At 35.4% G+C, this 12,538-nt stretch overlaps 1 pseudogene; it reads right to left on the bottom strand.

Moving 5' to 3' along the window:
* Window positions 1-7,746: 7,746 nt before the first annotated feature.
* On the bottom strand, window positions 7,747-11,106 carry LOC143611886 (LRR receptor-like serine/threonine-protein kinase EFR; annotated as a pseudogene).
* Between the last annotated feature and the right edge of the window lie 1,432 nt (window positions 11,107-12,538).

Raw genomic sequence — 12,538 nt, 5'->3', positions numbered from 1 at the left:
GTTAGTGATTGTAGATATGAATGTATGTATGGTAGTAAGTATGTATGTAGAACAGAAGGGTAACTAGTTAAGTATGGATACATATCTTCGGATATGTATGTATGTATATGTATTGTATGGCGTCCGATTAACTAGAACTCACTCAGCGTAGCTGACTTTTAGTATGCACGCAGGTGAGTAGAATGAGACAGCTAGCTTGAGCGGGCACATGGTGGGCGATTAGGAGACTGGCATTTGAAGACTTAAGATGTTTTAATGTAATTGACGTTTATTTTGAAAGACAAGAATGTTTAAATAAGGCAAGTTTTGGATTGTTGTAACGTTTCATGAAAGTTTTTATATTCCGCGAAAGTTTTAATGAACTCTGATTTGTAAGAACTGTGTTTATGAGTAAATCCGACGTTAAAGTAGGGCTACCGGGTTCGGGGCCTTACACTTGAGCCCTCCCTGCCCTCCCCATGGGCCGGGCCTGCGTACAAGTATGATTTGAGGCTAAACTGGAACAATATATGACTAATGAACTGTTGTGTTACATAACAATAAAATCCAGAAAGAGTTGTTGAGTATCTTTGTACGGTAAACCTTTAATCTTTATCATCTTTTTAGTTTTTTGAATCTGAATATGAAATATAACATGTGACCATATTATATGCAACGTTAGGGCATACTAGAATCAGCTGATCTTCTTCCAACAGCGAGTGCTCTGTCTGTGCTTCAGTTCAACCCACACGAACAGTAGCAGAAGCTCCGCCAGCCGGACGAAATGGGAGTCAACTGTTCGTTAATCATGTTTTCATGTTCTTTAATAAATTTGAATTCCTTAAATGATATAATTGTTTATTTAGGGGCACGGCCTCCTGGCATAGGTGGGAATGCACATGCGGTGCTGCTGACAACTTGGATTTCCTGCGCAACAACCAACGGTTTCAAGATTTTTGTGCAATGGTGTGACCTAATCCATAGTTCTTGCAGGTATTGAACAACCTTTCATGTGTATATATGTTTATGTGCGTGTACACTCTTCCTTCACTTAATTTGTACCCGTTGAAGGAGGAGAGTATGCTTTTATGTAACACTGCATTAATGCCTATGCATTACTTATTAATGGGTCAGTTTGAATTTTTTTTGTGTCCAGTGGCTCGAATATAACAAGAAGTGTGTTATTATTGAAATAACATAATTTTAGTAATCATTTTTGACAATAGATGCTCATAAAAATGACCACTTCATGAAGGACAAGTGATAACCTGACATAACTCAGTTTGACCTGTACGTAAACCAAGTATTTTTACACAACTGATCGTGACTTTTCTTGTTAAACTTGACAAGTGGGTAACAAAAGAAATCAAACACCAAAGATGCAGAACTGCCTGCGACTCTTTCTTCTTATTAATTGAGAAAACAAAAACGTACAGAGAATAACCAATACTAATGGGCTTTTATAACCCTTACAAATAGTTTCCTACTCCAACTTAAACACTTTATTTGACTACAATACGAATTCTAAAACTGATTATATAGTAAAAGATAAATCAAACTTTTAAATAAAAGGATAATGATAATAATCAATTTATTATTATCTTAGATCTCCACCAAGCCACCCCATGAGATCGTAACCGAACCGCCCTATATTATCGAGTGTTGTTTACGTTTCACATTCTCCACCTCTTTATATACACCGGTCTTTAAATATTTGGAATCCATTCAAAAAGTTGGCAGCATGGATCCCATAGACGGCAACAATCACACCGGAGGAGTGTGAAACTATTGAACGAGTAAGGTTTATGTTTGCACCTACACAGCTTTGATGGATGAGTGAACTGATCACATTTCCATTAATATCTTCCCATTGACGCAATGGGATGTCATATGCAAACATTATTGCTACAAAAGGAACCTTCATCATGAAGAATATGGTGGCACCTTGATTTGTACATTGCGTATTTTTGTTGGTACCATGTTTTGACCTTTCTACCCAAGTGCTTTTTTTGACAATTGTATATCCAATTTTAATAACTTTCTAAACCCAGTTTGGCAACAAATTTGATGATCAGTTAGTCTCCATAGTCATCTTAAGGCAACCTAAGCATGTCCATCGAAACATCTGCTAACAAACTCGAAACGGTTTACTCCCCCACAACGCGGGGGTAAAAGTACTGGTTAGTAAAATTATTGAAATTAATAATATTAAAATTAAAACATTACACATTTTGTCATTCTACAATTATTATATTCAAAATAATTTAAAATTAGAAAGAAAGATAATGTACAAGTCCGTATAATCTATCTATATTGTGAATATGTGAATATATTGTGAATACTAATTTTTAACTACTAGTTTTTAGTTGCATAGGTCTTTTTATATATTTCGTTACTAATATTGTAAATATATATTTTTCTGGATTTATATTTAATTTATTATAAGAAAGTTTATAATATATTTTGATCTATTTTGATTCATTTATGTTTGGTTATGTTTGTTTTATGTTCATTTTGGATGAAATATTGAATAAATCTTCTACTTAATGTTTTATATTTGTCCGTTTGTGTTCATCTAAGTGTGTTTATTTATATTCGTTTACGTTTGTTTGTGTTCATTCACGTTTGTTCATTTATGTTTGTTTACCTTTGTTCAGTAATATTTGTTTATGTTCATGAAATGTTCATTTAAATTTTAAATGAACAACAATTAACCCAAGTTTCTATCATAGAGCATTAAGATAAAAAAAAAACTAAATCAGACATGTCTTTCTAAATTAAAGATAGCATAGTATGTTAGTAATTTGCCACCAGTAAAACCGTTAGGCATGGAATTAATGCGAAGCATAGGATCTTTTGATAGGTAACTATAGAGTATAGATAAATAAAAAAGTATTTAAAAAATTCAATTTGTTCCTTTTGTTTCAAAATGAAAGCTGTCGTCCTGTCGAACGCAGTTTGTAGCCCCAATATGCAAATATGATTTTTCTTTTTCATCACTCTCGTTCCTTTTGTTTCTAGTAATTAACACATCAAGCTTACACATAGCACAGGGCCTGCGAGGAAAATAAAGCAAATTATTGGTTGCCTTCAAATCATTTGACTTTTGGAAATAAACTTAATGCAATTCTTGTTAGGCAATTAAATGAACTATAATGGACGAGTTAGGTTTGTTTACGTTTTCATATGAATTAACGAGTAACTTAGACCATCACCTAACCTTCTTTAATACATTTGGCTAAGTCAAAGCCAAGTCGTTTTCAAATAATCAACTAGTAGTTTAACCCCCGCGTTGCGGGGGTGATGGCAGTCGATTAGTGTGAAACAAAAGAAAAAAAGTTGACCCTAAGTGACGCTTCAAAGTTTCTATGTGTTCTGACATCAATATAAGTAAGCTACATAAAATACACCTGTAAAGGTCTCAAAACATGAAAGCATATGAACCAGCTGTTATTATTAATCGACCCGTTAGTGGGCCCATTTCAGGCACGTCTTGATCTAGGACGCCAGTTAGACCGCGTTCTACGAAAGGTAAATGCCAATGAAGACATTAGCAGTGATCTCTAAGCAACGTTTAGCATAAATGCCAATAAAACTTATAGTCCTTCCCATAAAACCACCAGTTGCTGTCAATATGAGCCTTTGAACCTGATGAACATAATATGGTGGTTATATCAACTAATTCCTTACATAATCAGATTTGATAAACAATATAACAAATATTAAACAACTACTACATAACAAAATGCAAATAATATACTTTATGTGAAACAGTTTAGTAGTTTACCTTTATTTATCTATATGAACACCAAATACTTTCTGTAGACTGCAAATAACACGGACACATGAATGATTTCTTTGAAAATGATTAGGACAGTCGACATAAAACAATAGCAATGTTTTACGGTCTGCTCCAAGTGATGACCTGCAACCAAATTATTTACCAAATCACAATCTTGTTAATAAAAATAAACAAACTCAAAACTAAAATTTTATTGAAGTTCGTCTTTCAGATTCACATGGCTGCATACGTACAAAAAAAACATCAACCGACAACACACAAAGTAGAGACAAACCAAATCATATGAACCAAATAATATACGCCAGTTAGGCAATTAAATGAACTATAATGGACGAGTTAGGTTTGTTTACGTTTTCATATGAATTAACGAGTAACTTAGACCATCACCTAACCTTCTTTAATACATTTGGCTAAGTCAAAGCCAAGTCGTTTTCAAATAATCAACTAGTAGTTTAACCCCCGCGTTGCGGGGGTGATGGCAGTCGATTAGTGTGAAACAAAAGAAAAAAAGTTGACCCTAAGTGACGCTTCAAAGTTTCTATGTGTTCTGACATCAATATAAGTAAGCTACATAAAATACACCTGTAAAGGTCTCAAAACATGAAAGCATATGAACCAGCTGTTATTATTAATCGACCCGTTAGTGGGCCCATTTCAGGCACGTCTTGATCTAGGACGCCAGTTAGACCGCGTTCTACGAAAGGTAAATGCCAATGAAGACATTAGCAGTGATCTCTAAGCAAAGTTTAGCATAAATGCCAATAAAACTTATAGTCCTTCCCATAAAACCACCAGTTGCTGTCAATATGAGCCTTTGAACCTGATGAACATAATATGGTGGTTATATCAACTAATTCCTTACATAATCAGATTTGATAAACAATATAACAAATATTAAACAACTACTACATAACAAAATGCAAATAATATACTTTATGTGAAACAGTTTAGTAGTTTACCTTTATTTATCTATATGAACACCAAATACTTTCTGTAGACTGCAAATAACACGGACACATGAATGATTTCTTTGAAAATGATTAGGACAGTCGACATAAAACAATAGCAATGTTTTACGGTCTGCTCCAAGTGATGACCTGCAACCAAATTATTTACCAAATCACAATCTTGTTAATAAAAATAAACAAACTCAAAACTAAAATTTTATTGAAGTTCGTCTTTCAGATTCACATGGCTGCATACGTACAAAAAAAACATCAACCGACAACACACAAAGTAGAGACAAACCAAATCATATATCACTAAATCAACCAACAAGACACAAAGAAGAGTCAAAACCAAATCAAATGTACACTAAACCTTGTGAAATCTTGACTCTAAAACGAACATCCAACACAAACTTAAAAACTTGACGCGGGGTATTAAGCGAGGCTCAGATCCACTACACAGCTGCAACATAGGTTTCCGCACCAGAAACCAGAACATCATCACAACCATAAACCATAGAGAGCAATGCAACGAACATCGCAATCGGGCACCCATCATAGACCCTGCCACCTCCACCAAACGTCAATTGGGAAATCGAGTGTCGCCTAGTGTTCCTCCACCAAAAGTCATTGGGAAATCGAGTTTCGCCTAGTGTTCCTGGATTCAAATAGCAGGAAAAGTCCACAATCAGACCACTTCCATCAAGAGACAACCATCACATCCCCCATAGTCTTATAGACAATTTGGAGTCTTTATCAAAAACACTTACCACATCATGGAGATTTATATAATTACATTTTCGTCAGGGCTCAAATTAATCATATTAAGATTTTATAATTGAGAACCTTCTTGTAAAAGAATCATACCTGCAAGTGATGATAGAAGAGAACATGCAGAAAAAAAAATTACTACCGACCCCAACCAAAATCAACGAAACAGGGACCATCATAGCCATCTCCGACCACCATCAAACACTGGCGACGTAACCATCGCCACCGTCCGCCAACACCACCACCACCACCAGAAGTTCGGAAATCGAACCCGGCAATAGTGATGATGAGTGAAGACGTGAGGTGGTTAGTGAAAGGCGATGGAAAAATATGAAGATGAGAGTGGGAAGTAAAAGGTGAATCCAACAATCTAACAACACCTAGGGTTTCAGCCAACGCTAAAGACACAGAGACAGTCGGAAAGCCGCTCAACAACAAAGCGACAGCAGAGGCCGAAGGTGGAGACTGGTGTTGTTTGTAACCGGTGGTAGAGAGAGACCATGGCGGTGGTGGAGGATGGTGTTAGTGTTGTGTTGATGGCGGTGGATTCAAAAGAGATGATGACTTACAACAATTGAAGCAAAGTGTACAACTATAATGCACAAAAAGAGCACCACCCACCCTTGAAATTGTAATCTATATAATCTAAGACTAATGGTAAAGTCACACCTATGGGCGTTATGCGACACGTGACGTACGTCATAAAAGGGTTTATGCGAAGAATGGTGTAGTGGTATAAAGTCGAAAATTTTTCACAAATGGTGTTTATGAAAAAGTTAGCTAAATAAATGGTATAGTTTTAAGTATGGGTGAGCAATAACCGAATCGGTAACCGAAACCGAACCGAAAACCGACGAAACCGAACCGATATGACCGAAAACCGAATTAACCGAAATCTTCATTTTTTAATATTTTCAAGCATTTTTTCCTCTGTTTCATGTATTATATATATATTAATAGTTTAACGCTATTATTTTCATCTATTTATATCTCCATTTCATGTTCTAATATCTCAATTTTATATATTTATACATTCATTTCATGTAGTTATGCATTCATTTCATGTATTTAAACATTCATTTCATGTAGTTTTAAGCAAAATTTTAGCCCAAATTTAATACCGGTTATTAACCGAAATTAACCGAACTGAACCGATAACCGATCGGTTAGGTTGGGTTAATGCTAATAACCGAACCGAACCGAACCGTGCACACCCCTAGTTTTAAGGGGGTTTACAAAAATAGTGTAACCATGGTTTGAAACCACAGTTTGGCTATTTTCTTTATATACGTGTCAAATGTGTTTCAAAAAAAAAATACTTTTGATTAAAATAGGGCAAGCCGTGGTTTGAAACCACGGATTGCATCAAAAAGTAAAACCTAATACCACTTCCAAGTGTGTGGTGGTTATGCTAGTTAAGCCGTAGTTTGAAACCACGGTTTGACCATTTACTTTTATTAATTAAATGCCGATAAGTATATATGTTCACTTTTTTTAATCAACCCTTGAATTCGAACTAAAGTTTGGTTTTTTTCTTCATTCTCCACTTAAATTTAGCATGTTCACATGTGATCCTTTATGAACAATCGAAACTTGGTTCGAAACCACGGGTTGATTTATGCTTATCAGCATTTAAAAAATAAAAGAAAAAGGTTAAAACGTGATTTCAAACCACGGTTTGACACGAAAAACCACCACACAATTGAAAGTGGTATTAGGTTTCACTTTTTGATGCAATCCATGGTTTCAAACCACGGCTTGCTTTATTTTAATCAAAAGTATTATTTTCTAAAATACCTATCTGACATGTTCATAAAGAAAAAAGTCAAACTGTGGTTTCAAACCCCGGTTACACCATTTTTGTAACAAGCCACAAAACCATACCATTTTTTAATCAAATTTTACATAAACACCAGTTGTGAAAATTCTTCTTATAAAGTCTCATAATCATTACACAAATATTACCTTTTTTATTTTTTTCTAACTTTTTAATATAAATATGAAGGAAAAATCATGATTGGGTAAGCTCTCCCCTCACCCGGCGCCTTCACCAAAACGCCCAAAGCCCAAAAAGCCCTCATAGCTTCCCGGGGTCGGTGTTATGTGCGCTATGGGCTTTTTCTCCCCTCCCAAAGCGCCTATTACACATAGTCTAAAGTCAATGTTAGAGTATCTCAATCGCCCTTTATCGTTTTCTAACACTCATTTTTACACAGTTTAAGCAAATAAGAGACATGGTTTTAAGCCGGTTGTCACACAAAAGAACAAAGCTCTCAGTACTTACGAACTAGAAATCATTAAACTATTTGAGTCTCTTCTCATGACTATAACATGAAGTCAAACTAACATAAATAAGACTAGTTGTATATTGCCATTTATACTCAAATAAAAGGAAGTAAAAATAAGGCACCTCAAGCGTTTCAAAGTGTATCCAAAGTACTCTGCAACTCGTAGACAACATTTTTTATATTCATCCGTTGTGCGGGGGAATCCAGTGAGCATAATACTCCAATCTTCAAAAGTGAAGTCACACAATGCTCTATTTTCGTTGTGTTTGGGGTCTTACTATTCATATCAATTTCATCTTCTTGATCACAATTTAGAACGCCACAATCACTTTCATCATCTTGATGATAATTTAAAAGGTCACCATCAATAACATCAGTTACATGGTCATCTTGCAAGGCCATGGTCGCAAATTTATGGAGGTTGAGACCATCGTTGAAGATGTCGTCTATCGGCCTTTTCCCTGTCATCCCCTCCAACAATAATATTCCAAAACTGTAGACATCCCCGCTACTTGTCATCCCACTCCCGAGACCATACTCTACAAAGTGTAAGCATTTATTAGAAAAAAAAGGTGTAAGAAAAAAACGAGCATTTGTGTATGCATGAATATTTACCTGGAGCTGCATACCCAATGGTTCCTTTAATAGCTACAGAGTTGTTTTTGTTTGAATCATGATTTCCAAGAAATCGTGCCAAACCAAAGTCTCCAACATGAGCCGCCATATCACTATCAAGTAAAATGTTGCTAGGCTTTAAGTCACCGTGAACAATGGTAGTTACACAATGATTATGAAGATAATCAAGTGCACACGCGACATCTATGAGAATATGTATTCTTGCAATAATGTCAAGTATAGATTATCTTGCACTTGAGTGCAACCAGTCATGTAAACTCCCATTAGGCATGAACTCGTAAACCAAAGCTTTGAAATCATTGCCTTTGAAGTCAATACTTGAACATGAAGTTATTATCTTCAATAAATTTCGGTGTCGGATACTCCGCCATACTTTACACTCTGCAAGAAAGCTTCTATCAGCTCCTCGAATTTGGAGATGTACAACTTTGACAGCAACATATCCACCATGAAGGATTCCTTTATAGACAGAGCTGAATCCCCCTTCTCCAATCAAATTTTCTTCAGAGAACCCATTGGTAGCCTCAAGAAGTTGACTATATGTTATGTTCGAGAGTGGTTCGCTCGCCGATGATTGAGACTGTCGGACCTTGGGTTTCTTCTTGGACCAAACGTATACAAATAATAATACAGAGAAAAGTATGAATCCAATTAAAACAGCTAGCACGATTAATAAAGGAAACCTTTTTTTGCGTTTCTTCATCACCTTGCATTTTGGTAACCCGAGTTCAGCTAAGCCACCACAAAGCCTACTATTACCTGAAACCGAGAAGGCGTTTGCTTTGGAAAACACTCCTGCAACTGGTACTTCACCCTCAAAATCATTAAAAGATAAGTCCAGATATTGTAAAGAAAAATGTTCCAAGAATCGAGGAATTTGGCCGGATAAATTATTATAAGAAAGATCTAGTCTTTCCATTCCTCTCATGGAACTTAATGATGGTGGTATGATTCCTTGAAATAAGTTTCCTTTGAGTGATAAAAATAAAAGGCTAGTGCAACCATCAAGGCTACCAGGAATGTTACCTGATAAATTATTATGCGATAGATCTAGATAAGTTAACATCTTAAGGTCTCCAACCTCTATTGGAAGTGAACCAAACAGGTTGTTGTGAGAAAGATTTAGTATGATGGATAGAGATGAAAGTTGAAGAATCTCTTTAGGTATTCTATCACTGAGTTTATTGTCACTGAGGAACAACCCTAGTAGTTTTTGACAACTTCCTACGCTTAATGGAATACGCCCTTCCAATCTATTAGAGTTTAAAGCAAGTTTATTCAAGGATGATAAGTTTCCTATTGCATCTGGAATCAAACCTTCAAATTGGTTTCCATACATAGTAACAACTCCTAGATTTTGAAGCTTACCAATAGCAGAGGGGATTTTTCCGGTGAATCGATTACCACCTAAATGCAAATTGGTCAAGCCAACTAGATTACCTATACTTGAGGGGAGGTTTCCATATAACTGATTTTCACCAAAAGATAGATAATATAGTTGATAGGAAAGATTACCGACTGATCCGGGGAGCACCGCTCGAAAATTGTTGTAAGGAATATCCAATATTTGTAACTTGCTACAGTTTTTCAAAGAATCGAGAAACTTCATTTCATCAGCTTCACCGCTTCCCAAAAAATTTCCACCTAAGGTTATTTGATATAAATTTGTAAGTTTTGCAAAGTCGACTGCCAACTCCCCATTAAATTTATTGTCAGCCATTTCAAGGAGTCCTAATTTTGAACAATTAGATATGGAGAGTGGTAGAAGTCCAGTGAGTTTGTTACCGCTTAACTGAAGGCTAACGAGATTTGGAAGCGTTGTAACTATGGTTGAGGGAAGGCTACCGGCAAGTTGATTATCAGGCAATGAGAGATCCGTTAAGAGCGAAAGGTTATAAATGGAATCAGGTATGGTTCCATTTAAGTTGCATACACCCAAGTAAAGTACTTTTAAACGTTTCCAATTGCCTAAGTTGTCTGGAATGTTCCCACCCCATGGGATTCTCGAGGCTGAGAACGATTCGACTAATGTAAGATTGCCCAAGAAAGACGGGATTCCACCAGTTAAGTTATTTCGATGAATAACGATTAAAACAAGTTTTGAGAGGAAACCAATCTCCTTGGGTATGCTTCCAACTAACCTGTTTTCAGAAATGACAAGCGTGTCAAGGTTATAACAACCAGACAAGTTAGTTGGAATAACTCCCTCAAATTTGTTACGGTCAAGGTTGAGCAAGCTCATCCTAGATAAACGACCGAGTTCCTGAGGGATGGTTCCTTGAAAGCTGTTGTTGAATATTACAAGTGCACGAAGGAAGCTAAGATTCCCCACATGAGGAGACAAATAGCCTGCTAGACCTTGGGAATACAGTCTCAAATGAGTCACTCGCTTGTGCTTCTTCCCACATAAAACACCATTCCACTCACAGAAATGAAAAGAAGTGTTCCATGAGTCTAGAGCTCCGTACGGATCATGGGTGATCATTGACTTGAATGACAACAATGCCAAATGATCAGTCTCATTTCCTCCATAGGAAGCAGAGGTGGGAGTTGTAATTAGAAATATAACAAGGCTAAAAAGACGAAAAGCGAGATGAGAGGAAGATGGAAAGAAATTTGGCTTGTGTCGTTTCATTTTTGGAACTACATGAAAATAATAGGACAGACAGTGGTTTTATATATTCATAATTGTAAGGTAAATGAAAGTAATGGAACGAATGCCATCCACAAATTGAGTTGAGGACATATGCGTGCCAAGTCTTTATAGCAATAAATGTCTATAAAGATTAGAGATGGTCTAAATATTATCTATATACCGAACGAGTATATATATATATAATAGAGTCATAAATTATTGAATCCATTAAAGCTTTTGGAAGATCTTAAATACAAAGACATTGCCTTGCAAGGATCCTAACCTAGTTACTTTGCTGATTAAATATGTACTAAAAAAAGTTTAAAATGCAAGTAAAAATATATAGTATACTGATTTAATCAGCCATTAATTAAAATAAAACTTACGTGAACACAAAATAAACACATCATTTCTGTAGACACCCAAATGGCCAAATCATATTATATAAAACATCAAGATCATAAAACTAAGAATTATAAACTAGTAAGAACATTGAACACGTATAAGACAAGTTTCTTTAAAAATGAAAGGAAATTTGACGCCTGAACATGATAGAGAAGTGTTTTCGACCAAAAAAATATATTTTAAAAAAATACATATAAATTACTTACATTAAGATTGACGTTGACGTTTAATATAATTGTGTCGTAATCATGAAAGACTTCATGATCTTGAAAGAATTTGATCTCAAATATAACCCGAGCAATAAGAGAGAATGGAGAAAATGCTAGATTTTTAAAATATGGATGCAATTCTAATGATCCCAAACATATTATGAAATTACGGGAAAAATATATATATAATTTTCATGAATGTGATGCAACAGTAAATATAACGATATAATGGATTGAAAAAAGAAATCAATGATTTTCAAATATATTAAAAGCTTGATGTGGAAATATTAAATGATATGATATAATTAGTTGGTTGATGGTTTTATTCGTGCGTGGACCAACAATGGACGGCAGGTGGGGTTGTGGTGTTGGTGATGTGACGAAGGGGATTATATTAAACTTTTTAACAAATGTTAGGCCAAGTGCAGTTCTCTGTTAAAACTTACTAACGCCGGTTAAAACAACACTAGAGTAACCTACTTTCATGAATAAAGTTTACGAATCTTGGCTAACATTCTGGCATGTGTCGCGGCGTTAGACACTTCTGTAAATGGCATTTACGGAACAACCATAAACAAAAAAAATCTAACCTTTTACCCACAAACCGAAACCATCATCAAATGCAAAAGTCCCCATTTACAAAATATTGCAAAAAGTCTCTATTTAAAAAATATTCCAAATTTCAATCGATTCGTATTCTCATTCCGATCAAAAGCCCTAAAACATCAATTTGAAATTTGGAAAAATTCTTAACGTCGTTAAATTGTTATTGACGGAGGTCCAACAAAAACAAATAGTGTGAAAGTTGGGATCAATGACAGCTATTTTCAAAATTGGGATTATTATCGGGCAAATGCATTAAGTTG

This window comes from Bidens hawaiensis, unplaced genomic scaffold, assembly GCF_021521415.1.
Source record: "Bidens hawaiensis isolate Kalapana, Puna unplaced genomic scaffold, B.hawaiensis_p1.1 tig00032467_1, whole genome shotgun sequence".
Lineage (NCBI taxonomy): Eukaryota > Viridiplantae > Streptophyta > Magnoliopsida > Asterales > Asteraceae > Bidens > Bidens hawaiensis.
This window is presented reverse-complemented; position numbering and strand designations above follow the sequence as displayed.